The sequence below is a fragment of the Acomys minous genome, assembly GCF_964271855.1.
Source record: "Acomys minous genome assembly, chromosome: 14".
NCBI classification, from domain to species: Eukaryota; Metazoa; Chordata; class Mammalia; order Rodentia; family Muridae; genus Acomys; species Acomys minous.
The window spans coordinates 924,541-936,853 of record NC_140496.1 but is presented as its reverse complement, the minus strand read 5'-3'; the positions used below and the strand labels follow the sequence as shown (position 1 = coordinate 936,853).

The following is a 12,313-nucleotide window of genomic DNA, read 5'->3' as shown; positions in this document are numbered from 1 at the left end:
GGGTGAGTCTCATGGGTGTGGCTGAGATGCAAAGTGAGTAAAAAGAGAATTTGCTGAGTGTCTAGAGGGCAAGTGGCTCCCTGCCTATCCAGGTCTGGGGAATTCTACAAACAAAAGCCTCAGCTTCACTGGGATGTGGAAGGGAGTCACGTGGATACGTGAGTGAATTCACTTTATGTTGAAAATATACATTCTGGCTCAGCTATGGCTCTTTATTTTGAAAATATACACTCTGGCTCAGCTATGGCTATAAGTTGGGTTTTCAGGTGCACTAAGGAAAGTCAGTGGCCTTCAGAGCTCACTTTGGGCAGATTAATACATTGCAAAACGCTCACTGGAGCTCTGCCAGGAGGGATATAAACAGCAAAAGAGCCTACTCTATGAGTATCTGTCTTTTTGCCAAATCGTACAAGGAAAATGTGTTTAAGGAGGAAAAAATGATAGGAGGATGTGTTTTTATTACATGTATGCTCATCAGATCCTAGCTCTGGAAAACCCATTAAAAACAACGCGAGGTATTTAAAATCAGCAGCAATCACTTTGGTTAGTTACTGATTTACAAGATTAAGAACATTTTGAACTGAAGAGGGAAGGTGTTTTAATAAACACTGGATCCTGGAACAATCCTGGGTGATTAGCTCTGGGTCTTTGCAGAGTGGGGCTCGTCCTGAAGGGAAGCGAAAAGGAGGCGTTAATATTCCAGGAGTCTCTGGAAGCTTAAGCCCTGAGCCATAAGCATGACCGGTCTTAGCTCTAGCTTGCTTTCCTCAAGCAAAGCCTGGAGCCTGCCTGGTGTTCAGGAGAGGTGTGCCCTTTACGCTCTGTCCCTTCAGCTTTGTCGCTTGGTACTTAGTGTGAGGGGTGGTACTGGCTGAGGAATGCCAAGATCAAGTTCTTAGCACAAAGGAGATTCGATTACCACAGAGGGCAGGGAGTAAGAGACAAAGACAGGAGATAGAGGATGAGGGAGAGGGGGAAGGGAACGAAGGAGAGGTGCAGGGGTATTTGTCCTGAGTGGGGGTGGGGGGTGGGGTGGGGTGGGGGGGATGGGGGGTGAGGGGTGGAGAGGAGGGCACACAAAGAGCTGCCTCTGGATCAAGAGGAGACAGATGTGGCCCAGAGCCAAGTGGCAGTTTATAAAGGAGAAAGGGGGAAACCCCATGTTAGGATGAGGTGTTAATTAGGTGAGCCAAAGAGGGTTTTGATTGCTGGACTCGAATACTCTGATGGGTGGACCTTGGTAGTCAGCCACAGGAGGAGGAAGTGGCCAAATACGGGAATAGATCTTGGTGGCTAGCTTTAGGAATGCAATGTAACAGTTTTTTTAGCAAGGCAGAGGGCATGGGGGAGAAGGGCCAGGCCTGCCAGAGCCATGTTTTCCAAGGACAGGCTGGCGCTGGAATCCCTTCACTCGGAGCTCTCAACACCACAGAACTTAGAGCGGGCACAAGAGTCCAGGGATGTTAGCACATCCGGGGTTCACCCTTGGGGTGCTCGTCCTCTTCTAAGATGTATTATTTGGGGGAAAGACATTGTTTCTCAGCAGCCGGGCTTTGTTGGTCTGTGTTGTAAATAGCTATGGCAACTTTGTAACAAACTCTCATAGGATGGGAAGAGAAAGATGAAAGGCAGTGGGCTGTGGTCAGCCCTCAGGAGCAGATGGCTGAGTCAGTCAGGTGTGCTCTTGTGGGACAGAGGCAGTACCGCTAGTGCGCGATCACCCTTAACTGCACAGCCAGCTTGAAGCTAGCCTGAACTGCAACACGTAAGGAACACAGTGCCTGAGTGAACTCTGCAATGTCATGCACGTGAAGCCAAGTAGGGTGGCAGGGCCAGCAATGCCTAACCCTCTCAGTGTTCCACACCAAGCCGTAACCGGGGGTAGGGGGCACATAAAGGTCAGGCAGTGATGTCAGGACAGGAACACAGAAGGGAGGCTGTGAGTGCCAGACTCTTCACTCTGATGCTCCTGGGCGATGTGGCCAGTACCCTCCATGACTGCCCTCAAGGCCACCGGGACACCCTCATGGCACAGTGTGGTGAGGGGAGACAGCTTGATAAAGCCACAAATTCTAAGATGCATGCTTTGGGTGAAGACTGGTAAGCCATGCTAAGTCTTTATAGAGCGTTTCGGCCACTACCTTTGAGTAGGGCCTTCCCTGAGCCGAGGTAAGAAGGAAAAGGAATATTCTGCAAGCATGTGCTCCGTAAGACAAGCTGAGGGCACCCAGAATGCCACTCCCAGGCTGCATTCAAGTTACTCTACATGCTACCACACATTTTAAGCTAGCACACTCTTTTTGCGTTCCCCCGCCCCCGTTGTTTTTGTTTTCTGTTTGCTTTCTAAGTGGATTTCCAAGAGAGAACCCACAGACAGGTGAGGAAAAGCCGCTGTATAAAGCTGTATAAAGCAGTATAAAGCAGAGCCCTTCGTGTTGTCCCTGAGGCAGCTCAGCACAATACAGAACTCCTCCCACACCACTTTGTTGCTGCATCCCCGTGGCCCAGGTGAACATTACCAATGAGCTCTAACTAATGGTATGAAGTCATGGATTTCACCAGGATGGTTTCAGCTTGTGTACATCCAGCAGTCATTTTTCTTTCACAAGTAGGAAGTGCTTATCAGTAGGAAGAGCTGCTGAACTCACCCTGGAACCACTGGCCAGGCATTGTAGTAAAGGAATAGCTTGGCTTCCGTGGCCTCTGCCCATCCCTCCTGAGTTCATTGGCCATCCCTTGTTGCTGGGCAACCTTTTGATTTTTTTTTTCTCCCCCTTTCTTGGTAGTGCTGTATCTCATTCAGCGGAATGCTGAGTTTTTCTCACTGCACATGTCAGTACTTTGCCAGTAGCAGAGAGCAATGAAAATATCTCTGGATGGTCCTCCTCCCAGGCTGCAGATCAATACCGACACTCTGCTCAAATGGGAGACCCTTTGTGGGACCGAGGGACCAGCACACGCATACACATTATGCAATCTGATGACATTTAAATGCTAGTTTCAAGTCAATTAGGACAAACTGTATAAAATAGAGTGAAACATGGGGTCCCGTTACACTGTAACTTCCGGGAAGGTCCATCCAGGTGTCCTGCTGGGGAGGGTTTTGGGTAGTGCTAGTGGGTGAGGCCAAAGACTGCTTTCTCACAGCGATGACTCGGGCATCTCTTTCCTGGCACTGCTGGGTACTGAGCCCAGATCTTAAGCACGTTAAACAAGTATTTTACCGTGGATCTGTGTCTTCAGTCCTCCAGGTATTTTTAACCAACAAATCCAGGGGGCTGCTGATATGAACAAGACCATTTTCTGAGCTCCATAATAACCGTACCACAGCGACTCACGCCAACAAACATTCAGTGCTGGGACCTAGACTTCTCCACATGCCTGCTAATCTTCACCATGATCACAGAGAGAAGCGCGCTGGTTCTGACGATGGTAGACAGCGCAGCCACAGACGAACCGCGCTCTCTCTGCTCCAGCGCCCTGCCTTCTAGCACTGACTCCTACCTAGGCTGCAAATCTCCTCCGATTTCAATTCTGGCTCTAAATGGAGACTCTCATCTGTGTTTATAAACAGTCCGTGACCACGAGGCCTCCTTACCCACAGGGCAGCAGAGCAGACACTTGGCTTGGTTTGGTTTTAGGTTCCAGGGTGGGTCTTCACGGATCCCCCGCCTCGATTGCATGACCTTTCTCGGGCTGTGGTATTCAATTTTCTCCCCACTGTAGGAAGCTAACGAAATGGGGTAAACTTCCCTCTTCCTGTGCCTGAAAGCCAAGAATACGCTGCCTAAGAACTTGAATGAAAGCCTTAGTTGCATGGTGAAGGGCAGCTCTGAACCGTGTTGATTCGAGCATATCCTGTAGATTCCAGGGCTGTCTGTCTCTCTCTCCCTGTCTCTGTCTCTGTCTCTTTCCCTCTCTGTCTCTCTCTGTTTCTCTGTCTCTCTCTCTGTGCGCGCGCATGTGTGTGTGTGACTCTTTGTCTCTCTCTGTCTCTCTGTCTCTCTGTCTCTCCCCGCCCCCCCGGTGTGTGTGTGTGTGTGTGTGTGTGTGTGTGAGACTCTCTCTGTGTGTGTGTGTGTGTGTGTATGTGACTCTCTTTCTGTCTGTCTCTGTCTCTCTTTCCCTCCCTCTCCCATGTGTGTGTGTACATATTCATGAGTGTGCAAGCCTCTTTTTTCAAGAGTCATAGTTTTCTGTCACTGAATCAAAGAGTAAGTGTCTTCACTCCTCTCAGGCAGCGCTGTTTCTTCAAACTCACCAGGAAGGAGAGGCGACTTTCAGACTCCTGGGAATGGGTGGTCACTTGTCATCTACAAACCATAAATTAAAAAAAAAAACAAAACAACCTTTGTTATTAGGATATATTTGTTATATATCACACAGGTATATACTTTTAATTATTTTTGACTATGTGTATGAGTGTGATTGTCTGTGTGTGTATGGTGAGGCCTGTGCATGAGAGTACAGCTTCTTGTGAAGGCCGGAGGTGTTAGACCCCCTTGGAGCTGGAGTCACAGGCAGTTGCGAGCCCCTGCATGGGTGCTGGGAACTCAGGTTCTCTGCGAGAGCAGCATGTGCCCTGAACTGCTGCGCCATCTCTCTATCCCAGCATGTGTGTAATGCATTCTAATCATATTGGCTCCCCGGCCTCTTTACCTTCTCTTGTTTCCCTCCTACTCCCATGGAAGATTTTAGGTTTTTAAATGCAGATTATTTTGCAGAGAAATCTGTCCTTTTAAACCTTATTTTCTCCAAGTGAAAAGTTGTATCAACACAGAAAATGTTGGTCTTTTTAAAAAACATTCTCAAGTGGCATAAAGGAAAACTTCAAAGGAATAAAAATCACTCCACATAGAACTGAATGATAAAAAGTCAAAGCTTCAGTGAACTCAAGCTTCCTTATTTTGCCTGAATTTCAGTATTCTGGCACTGTATTGAGTTCCGCCCTCAGAGAGAAAATGTAAGAAGTAGCTTTTCTTACTTTCTTGTGAGTTAATGACCACCAGAGAGGATGTTTTCTCTTCATTATCCAGCTCTGTCCTCACACTTTGATTGACGGCCACAGTCCCCAGAAATGTGTGACGTACGCGCCCAGGAGTGAACAAGGGGGGCACCAATTAGATCAGGCTTACAGGGATATTTTTACAAACACGTCAGCACGCGGGCACCGCATGCGTGCACACTGCTCATGTCTGTCTTCAATGTCAGCTTGATTAGATTTGGTACTACCTAGGGGCTGCACTTCTGGGATTTTTGCTTATGAAGGCATTTCCAGAGAAGAAAGGCCCTGAGTGGTGGCCTGACAAAACTAGGGCCCTGGGACTGAATCACAAGGAGAAGAGGAGGAGAGGGGCTGAGTCGCAGAACTGAGTTCTTTCTGCTTCCTGATTTGGGGGCGATGTGAGTGGCCACCCCAAATGCTTGCCCCGTGCCTCCCCGCCATAGTGGGCCGTATTCTCAAACTGTGGGCTGAGATAAACCTGTCCTTCCTAAGTTTCTTTCCATCAGGTATTTGGTCACAGCAGTGGGGGAAATAGTTAATATAGTAAGTGTCTGACTTCCCTCCCCCAGAAACTACTGGCTGAGCATAGAGTTGGCCCAGTGTAATCCTCTAAATGCTTTGGCTAATGCAGTCACTGCATGTGCTCGCGTTCCACACTCAGGAGGTAAGGTGGAGCCGGGTGGTGGCACCTGCTCTTGGCCCCAGCACTTGAGGGGCGGGGGCGGGGCGGGGGCGGGACGGGGGCAGGGGCGGGGCAGAGGCAGAGGCAGAGGCAGGCTGATCTCTGAGCTCCAGGCCAGCCTGGTCTACAGAATGAATTCCAGGACAGCCAGGGTTACACGGAGAAGCACTGTCTTGAACCATCCCAGTCCCCACCCCGCCCCCACCTCCTCACAACACACACCAAAAGAAAGTAAGGTGGGGTCCTCAAGGAAACTGGAAGCTGTAAAATGATAACCCAGGTGTGTACAAAACTGTAGTAGATGTGAGCGGTGCGTTGACCACTTCTCAGCAGATTCAGCGAGCGGGTGGATGGGAGAGCCAGATACAGGAAAACCCTACTGAGTATCTTCTGTACTCTTTTGTCCTGCATGCTGAAAGATCGCAGTCTCTGTTGGATTCTGGGTAGTGGTGACATCATCAGGTTCTTACCTCCTCTGCCTTTGATGTCTTTCTGTCCTGAGCTGATAAATCTACGCAGGAAAGATTAAACGTTAAAGCCAAAATGAAATGAAAGCAAAGAGCAAATGGCTCTCTGATATTAAGAAGTTGCAAGTACATTTAACTTTAAACATTTTAAATTATTATTTATTAGTGTGTGCATGTGTAATTTTAAGGATAACTTTAAAATTTTAAATTATTATTTGTTAGTGTATGTGTGATGTCAAGGATAACTTTAAAATTTTTAATTGGTGTGTGTGTTTATGTGTGTGAGGGAGAGAGAGAGGGAGGGAGGGGCCTGGCATGCACCTGAAGGTCAGGGGACCACTTTGTGGAGTCAGTTCTCTCTTTCCATCTGTAGTTATGTTGTCCTGGGGAACAGACTCAGATATCCAGTCTTATACAGAAAGAGTCTTTCACAGCCGAAGCACCTCACCAGCCTGTCGGAAGGCTACAAAGACTCTATGGAAATGAGAGAAGCAAATGGGGCTGGATGTGACCCCAGTTAACAGCCGTAGACTAGGGCTGAGGAGGCAGGCCCTGGGGTCTGGAACCCCTGGATTCTGCTGGAGAGACCATCCAGGGTGGAGTGTGACATCCCAACAGCACTGTCTACACAGCGACTCTCAGAAGGGAGCCATTGCTGAGTGCACTCTGGCCCTCTCAGCTTTTGCTGCCTTTTCCCTGGATAAACCCAACAGGAACCAAGAGTGGAGGATTGACCCACGCACGGGCCACACGCCATCAGCCTGGGAGGCAGAAAGGAAGGTGGTGGAAAGCATAGTGTATGCTCAAAGGCTCAAAGAGAAGACACCAAGAGGGAGCGAGGGCTGGGGCAGCTCTCCTCGGGTAGCTACAACCTTAAAGCACCGATTACTGACACAGCTCTGTTTAGCCTTCTCCTGTGTAAACTCTGAAGCAGCCCCAAGATCGAAGGGAAAAAGACCCCAAGCAATGACCTCCACACCTGGGAGCAGAAGCAGATTAGACAAAAGGGACCCAGTGAATGACTTTCTTCTCCTAGCCCTACCACAGAGATGGCTGTGCAGCCATGTTTATTTGAATGCTATTGTTTTTTAATGTTACTTGTTTGTTTGAGGCAGGGGTTCTTGTACCTCAGGCTAGCCTACAATGCTCTGTAGAGCAGAGAGGGGAATCTTTAATTCCTGATGCTCTTGCCTTCATTCTCAGTTTCTGGTATTATAGGCACGTACCACAGCACCTGCTTTGTGCAGTGCTAAGTAGCAAACCGAGGCCTTCCTGCCTGCTAGGCAAGCACTGTACCACCAAGACACATCCCCAACCATTGCACATCCCCATATTTATTGCTGTGAATGGATAGAGAAAATATTATATTCAGTGTGGGCATATTGGGAAGAGAGCAAAGAGGTCCCAGAACCTCCCCACTTCATCTCTGGGGTTGTGGCATATGGTTTAAGTTTACAGGGCAAAAGTTACTCAAAGCTAAAAATGCACCTGGTCAAGATGTGGTCCTACCCATCACTGACCCACCACCGGCTCAGTCTCCCCTGCGAGGTGATGTGACGTGCAGTCAGGACTCTGTCAAGTCTCTTCCCAGGAGACAAGCTATCCTCTTGTACCAGCCTTCATTCTTTCTTTTCCTTCTCTCTGCATGATATTCCCGGAAATTTTCAGTTCTTTGAGATCTGTTTTGTTTTGTTTTGTTTTGTTTTTTTTTGTTTTTTTTGTTTTTTTTTGGTTTTTTGAAACAGGGTTTCTCTGTGTGGCCTTGGCTGTCCTGGACTCACTTTGTAGACCAGTCTGGCCTCAAACTCACAGCGATCCGCCTGCCTCTGTCTCCCAAGTGCTGGGATTAAAGGTGTGCGCCACCATAGCCAAAGGGAGGGGTGCAGGTGTAAATGTCTCTTTGGTGTCTTCATTCCTGGCAGCGTAACTACGGTGCTATGGGCTGCAATGCCCCTGAAGGTCTTTGAGAGCACAGATGCCACCTCTTTCCATCCCAGATATTCTTCTACTTCCTTCCCAACGTCACAAAAGATTTCGTTTCATCCCCGCACTCTTAAAATGATCCCTGCATCCTCAGTTCCCAGTGAGCATAAACTGCGGTTCAGAGATGACCAGTGCTAGAGCAAAGGCCACTTACTTAATGCGAGTGGGTGCTAGGGCACTGTGGTCAGTCCTTCTAACTCACCTCGAAAAGTCACCAGTGACAGTAGCTTAGCGGGCTGAGTAAATGAGTTAACACTGGACATTTGTAAGCACCCATTTATTTGTTTCTTAAACAACCTTGGGACGAAGAGTGACCTTATTAGCATGTGAGGAAATATGTGGTCAGAGATGTTTGGTCATTTTCTGGAGGCTGCACAGCTACTGGAGGAACGAGCTTCCAACTCGGGCTGGTAGGGGTCCAGACTCAGGCAAGGGAAGGCAGCTCTCTCTAGTGGCTACCCCCAGGGAGGCTCAGGGAAGGGAACAGCAGAGTAGTACCTGTTAGACTGAGGCTAAAGCAGCTCCTGTGGCCGAGTGGCATCAGCTCTAAGCCTTCCCTTTAGTTTTAGCTCATAAGTTCAACCCAACTCAGATCATTTTCCAGCTTAAGTCCACCCCTCCCCCAACATTCAAGTGAGCCTGCCAGGAGGCCCACCAGGAGGTTCAAAAGGCCAAGTTACTAAAAACATAACCTTGTGCTTTGCTCTGTTTGTTTTGGGGATCCTGAAAGTCTGTTTCTAGTATTTATGGAACCAGGGAGTGCTAATATCACAGGAATGTGATGGTCAGAGTAATCTGATACAAAAAACCTGGTACTGTGGGATATGGGGGACTTCTGACTGGGAGGAGTGTTTGCAGATGAAACAGGCATTACCTCTTACCTCTTGCCCAGGCCACTCTGTCCTTAGTGCCAATGACACTGTCAGCATATTTCTTTATCTTCTTTTGGACATAGTTTCAGACGAGGCCTTCTCTTTTCTTATCTGTGTGCTGTCAACTTGTTTTTTTTCTGTTGAAATATCCTGTACCATATTGCAGAACTGAGGGTTTAGGGAGATGGTCAGAGGGGTAAAGTGTCGGCCATACAAGTATGAGGACCTGAGTTCAGTTCCCGGCACCCCTGCGAGAACTCCGGGTGCTGTGCTGCACAGCTGCAATCCAGAGACAGAACAATTCCTGGAGCTGAGCTGGCTAGCCAGGGCAGCTTAATCTGTGAGCTCGAGGTTCAGTGAGAAACCCTGTCTCTCTCTCTCTCTCACAAACACACACACACAGGCATGCACACATGCACACACATGCTGCACACATGCACACACATGCTGCACACACATACACACAGTCATGCGTGTACACACATACACGTACATGCACACATGTACACATGCACAGGCACACACATGCACACACTCACACATACTCATGCACACACACACACACACACACACACACTCACACACACAAGATACTGTGGAACTGAATATGTCTCAGACAGTAGACTCATGCTTTCTAGTAACACTGTTCACTATCTATATATCACTACCTAAAAAGAATTAATAATTAAAATTTAGGTCATCAGTTGCGCCAGCCATGTTTCCTGCACTCAGGAAACGTAAGGGGCTGATGCTGATTTATGGATAATTTAAGTTTTTTAACTTTCTTTTTCTAGGACTAAGAATTGAGCATGGGGCTTCCATCCTCCTAGGCAAATGCTTTACCACCAAGCTACACTCCCAGTCCCTTTTAAATTTTACCTTGAGATAGAGTGTCGTTAAGTTGCCCAGGCAGACCTTGAACTTTTGTTGTCCCTGCTACAGTGTTCTAAGCCATTGCAGCCAGAGTGAGGAACATTTATGACATTGCAGAAAGCCTAATGTGCCCAACAGCTCCCCCAGAAGGTTCTGTGAACCGCAAACACTGTGCTTGGGTTAAACATTCTACAAGACTAACGGATTGCAGAGAGTTGGACCATTACAGGTCCAGAGCCAGATAATCTTGAGTTACCTTAGCCCCCTAAGTAGCTGGTCATTGCCCACATCTGTGTGACCTAACATCCTTGTGACTGTTAGGTAGCTAGTCTGTACATCCTCCTGTGATGTACAGAGACACCAGCTGTCTCCCACAAACCCAAGGGCTGAGACTCATGGGATGTCGTCCGAGGCCTAGAGCACAGACTTACCTACTTTGATGTGTGCATCATGGCTTTCTCTTGTTCTGTAACTGTACAAAGTTTCATAAACCCCTTTCTGCATTGGAATGTTTAATTTGGGGCAACCTGAATCCATGGCTGCGCATATCTGCCTCCATAACAAACTCTCGTCTCCTTGGAGGCAACGGCTGTGTTTTGCTTGGTGACAAGGCCTCTTTCCGGGGCCCTTGGGTTAAGTGGCACAGTCTCAGGGAGAGAGGGAACTGCGCAGACTCTGGACATGGTGTTTTGGAAGCTAGAGCATTTACATACCAGAAGCCAATTGGGCTGAGACCCACTAGCTCTGTGTGGTACTTACTGTTTGCTTGGGGCTAGAGCTGTTCTCTGGCTTTCAAGCAGGAGCAGGCATGGGGCTTTGACTGCTGTTGGGTCCCAGCACTCAGTGATGATAGTATTAACAACAGACTGGGGCACCTGCACGTGGGGGTCAGAGGACCCTCAGCGCCTCACTTTCCCCACTTGCCTAGAGATGCTTTGTCAAAAGAGGAGCCAGAGATCTGGATTTCATTCTGCTGTGGAAACCTGACAGCTCTTCATGGGAAAACTTTGTTGAACTGCAGGACGGAGATGGCGGGTGGGTGGGGGAGGGGTTAGGGGGGAGGGGATGTGGGGGAGGGGACGTGGGAAGCTGATGAAGGCCCTCACCCTAGGATTCAGTTTGCCTTTCTTGCTCCAACAAAACTGATAAAGAAATAGCTGCCTAAGAGATAGCGTGGGCTTTCCCATGGACCTCTCAAACAAGGATGTTTGGTAGTGAGCTATGCTTTTTAGGGCCAGCATCTCCATAGCCATGAGTTTTACCATTTCAGCCCTCTTATCATCCTGGACTCCATGGTGCGATCCTCACAGAAACAGCCTAGAATTTCATCTACAAATAGAATTATTTAAAATAAAAAAAAAATAATAAATCAACTTACATGTTTTCACTTTTTAAAAAATTACTTAAATGTTAAACTTTGCTGAATCTTTAGATTAGTTATTCTCAACCTGTGGGTCAAACCCCCTTTGGGGCGGGGCATGGAACCACCATGTCACTGGGGTCTCTTATGGCCACTGGAAAACATATATTTGCATTGCGAGTCGTAACAGTTGCAAAATTCCAGTTATGAAGTAGCAACAAAGATAATTTCATGAGTGTGGGCCACCACAGCATGAAGAACTGTCCTGAAGGATTTCAGGCTGAGGAAGGTTGAAAACTACTGCTTTAGGCCTTGCTATAAATCACATCTTTTGAGTGGCACAACTCAGAATGTGTCGCTATCTACGCCACACATGGTTACAATAAAGACAAGGAGGCCGCCGAGAAGCCTGCCCCATGCTTGAGCCCCATGCTTGAGCCTCGAGCGGTCCTTCCCTGCATGCTTTTCTGTCTTCAGACTTACTCAAGTCATGAACTTTGCATCTTTCTGGCTTGTCCTGAAATTCCTTTCTGGGGCATGTATGGTGGTCACCACGGACGTGGGAAGCTTTCCAGGCCCCTGTTGGCTTTGTTGGGATGTGTCACTTTGCTGCTACTCTTGGTCTGGCTGCCTCTACTAAGCCCAAAGGGGACCTGGGTAATTTCCGTAGCACAGGTCCTTCCTGCTTTGCTTGTACATAGGAGTCACTTTGAATCTCCTAAATCCTCGTGTTCAGATGTAGCTGAACACGCATTCAAAGTGAATTTTTGAAGCCTTTGTAGTGTTAGTCGCCGTAAGGCACTCTCACATGGATTCAGGTTCAGAAACTGTAGCGGACTCCCTGAGAGCCCGTGAGTGTGTATGTGCATGTGTGTGCACACGCGTGTATGTGTATGTGTTTGTATGTGTGTGTGTGTTTAGATACACATGTGTGTGGAGGTCACAGGACAATTTCAGGTATCATTCCTTATATGCCAAAGCACCATGCGCCACATGTGTATGTGTGTGTATTTGTATGTGTGTATGCGTGTTTAGATACACATGTGTGTGGAGGTCACAGGACAATGTCAT

General features: G+C 48.0%; 1 long non-coding RNA gene across 2 annotated transcripts; it reads right to left on the bottom strand.

The window, feature by feature from the left end:
* Positions 1-520: 520 nt before the first annotated feature.
* Positions 521-10,374, bottom strand: LOC311583238. Of its 2 annotated transcripts, XR_014774428.1 has the most exons (4): positions 10,314-10,374; positions 9,019-9,177; positions 4,262-4,313; positions 521-667 (listed from the first exon to the last, which is right to left on the bottom strand). It is a non-coding gene; the product is annotated as an uncharacterized lncRNA (long non-coding RNA). The 2 variants fall into 2 exon arrangements; XR_014774429.1 differs by lacking the exon at positions 521-667 and having other exon boundaries at positions 4,158-4,313.
* Between the last annotated feature and the right edge of the window lie 1,939 nt (positions 10,375-12,313).